This window comes from Trichomycterus rosablanca, chromosome 9, assembly GCF_030014385.1.
Source record: "Trichomycterus rosablanca isolate fTriRos1 chromosome 9, fTriRos1.hap1, whole genome shotgun sequence".
Classification (NCBI taxonomy): domain Eukaryota; kingdom Metazoa; phylum Chordata; class Actinopteri; order Siluriformes; family Trichomycteridae; genus Trichomycterus; species Trichomycterus rosablanca.
Genome location: NC_085996.1, coordinates 3,059,238 through 3,061,877, shown reverse-complemented (window position 1 = coordinate 3,061,877; position 2,640 = coordinate 3,059,238). Strand labels below are relative to the sequence as shown.

The window sequence follows — 2,640 nt, the reverse complement described above, 5'->3', positions numbered from 1 at the left end:
GCCTGGGCTAGAATCAGTTTAAAAATGAGAAACCTGACATCCTATTCAATACATGGTTGTTTCAATACAATAAAAATAAATAAATAAAATAAAAAATCTGATTAACCTAAAATAATAAGTAATTATGCTTTAACCTAATCAGAGTTATCCTGGGTGACAACAGCAGTCAGAGGATAACTTTCCAAAATGGACTTCCTGAATCTATTAAAGAACTTGTTGATGAGGTACAAAGACAGTGTGAAGTTCACTTTAATTTTAGGCTTCAATTTATGGATGCACTATTTGGAAATGAGTTTATGAACCTTACTTCAGTTGATGAAGTACAGGATAGAGGGACAATCAGAGTAATTCCCATAAGTGACGCTTCAGCTCCCCACTGTGCTAATATCTCTTTTACCTCAGCTACTGCCCATCGCTCGGTTGATGAATCCTCATCTCTGTCTAGTGATGACACAGATATACTCTCTTCACCAGTCATCGTCATCAAGCTCTCGGTCATTTTGGCCTAAAATCTTTCATGTTCCTAAGTTTTGTTATGATGCAGAGTTAACACTTCATCAGGGCAATGCAGCTTACAAGGAAAATGGTACATTGCTTATTCCAGATCCAAAACTGAAGTCAAACATTCCTGACGGCCTGGTGCAAGAAATAGTTACGTTTATGTCACTGATAAAGAGTTTAACACTGTTGGAGAGGCCCTCATCTCAAAGCATCCTTGCCTGACTGAGAAAGGCTCCCTCACTGGATTTGCTGGATGGAAAGCTAGCTTGAAGAATAAACTGGCAATCTACCGCACTCACTTGAGAAAGCTTGGGTGTCCAGAGGTGACAATAAACTCTCTTAAGCACAAACCAGAGGGCAAATCAAGTGCTGCTTTTGGCATAAAAAACCTAGGAGGTCTGAAGTGAACTACTGTCCCTCCTATCCTGCTGGAGAATCTGTTAAGAGCCTTGAGAGTGTGATAGTTGAGCTTCTTTCAGATGTTAAGAAGAAGAACAACAGGGAAGTACTGAGAATGAAAATGGAAAAGACATTTGCATACAGGAGACATGAAGTGGTTCGTGATACACCAATGATACAAGACTTTCAGGCAAGATGGCCAGCACTCTTTGACGTAAGCGAGGTATGTAATTTATAACATTCTACACACAGAGATGTTATGAACAAGCTAAAACAAAAGCTGTTTGTATGAAGCCTAACTGTTGAGCTTTGCCACAAAGCTAAACATTTGGCATATTTTTGTAAAATTATCTGCTGGCTGCTTGACGGCCCCCCTTAGTTTTAGACAAATTATCGTCATTATGTAGTCCGCTTATGTGCCCAACAAACATGTGGCCAACAAACACTGCACCACACCCTTACTTTGGATTTTTTGGGTAGTGGGTCCACAAGATCCTCCCATGTTGCCTTTTTGGGCTGAGCTTGACCAGGTTATGTGGGCTGCCTATAGCCACCAGGAACTCCCCGTCGTACACTACCCCCAGGCCAAGCTCCAGAGGTCATAATACTAATTATTTGTGAACTTTGGAACTGCTGTACAAATTAAACTTAAGCTTCCTCTTGCTTATAGTAAATAAACGGGTGACAAACGTTTTCATTGTATTTCTTTCCAAATTCCTGCTTCACAGCACATTTATGTCTAATCATTCTTGTTTTTAGATAAATGCTGAATTTAAGCGGATTACCACCATGCCCCTTCAGTCCAGATTTCTCTCTCAGTTAGATGTGCACTCTGAGAAACTGATGGTTCTGTTTAAAAAAAGAGGAGGACAAATAGGCAAACACCTAGAGAGCATCATAGCACCCATGGCTCAAGTAAGAATGCTTCCTTGAAAAAAGTACTGCTTTGTTGATGTAGCATTTGATTAAAAGGAAAAAGACTTTAAGCAAACAACTTGCTCTGCTTATTCCCTTTGAATAGAATGATGATGTTGATTTAGGACGAGAATGTATCATCAAGGCAATTTGTGTGTACCTCAACGAGGATCCAGAAAACCTCTTTAGAGAGTATGTGGTGAGTACTATTTTTGAGGTTCAGATGCCCAGATATTATCTTTAATATTTTGTAAACTTTACAATGTCTATTTATTGAAATTCTATATCAGCCAAGTCAGATATCAATATTGTAATGATGGGGCTGTGACAGTATGGATTTTTACTATGGTGAAAAAGCAAAATATGCCTGCTCTTTGGCAATTTATTGCCAGTGACTTGTTAGCATGTAAATGAATATGGGTAATAAAATACAGTAAATAGAATAATAATTCTGATGAGAATATTGCAGTTGAAATCCATTTTGGGGCCCAGTGCGATCATTCACAAAAATGTGTAGGCTGATTTTATTATTACTTTATGTTATTTATTTATGTAATTTAGATGGATTGGGGTGTTGAGTCACTTATTAAATCTCATCTTTAGATTTTGATTGATCCTGTTTTTCTGAGAGCCGGTATGTCTCAGATGGGCGGGGCAGCCTGTTATATAGTAAGAACCTGTTCTTTTTTGTTCTGAAAATGTTTGTTTATATTCCACATGAAATTTAAAACAATTATTTATTTATTTGTTAAATAATCTTTATTATATCTTGTTTTTACCTAGAACAACAGTTTAATAATATTCTACTTTATCTTTGATTCGTTT

At 37.4% G+C, this 2,640-nt stretch overlaps 1 long non-coding RNA gene across 1 annotated transcript; it reads left to right on the top strand.

The window, feature by feature from the left end:
• The first annotated feature begins 1,021 nt into the window (after positions 1–1,021).
• On the top strand, positions 1,022–2,008 carry LOC134320319 (uncharacterized). Its single transcript, XR_010013683.1, has 3 exons — positions 1,022–1,123; positions 1,660–1,815; positions 1,922–2,008. It is a non-coding gene; the product is annotated as an uncharacterized LOC134320319 (long non-coding RNA).
• The last annotated feature ends 632 nt before the right edge of the window (positions 2,009–2,640 follow it).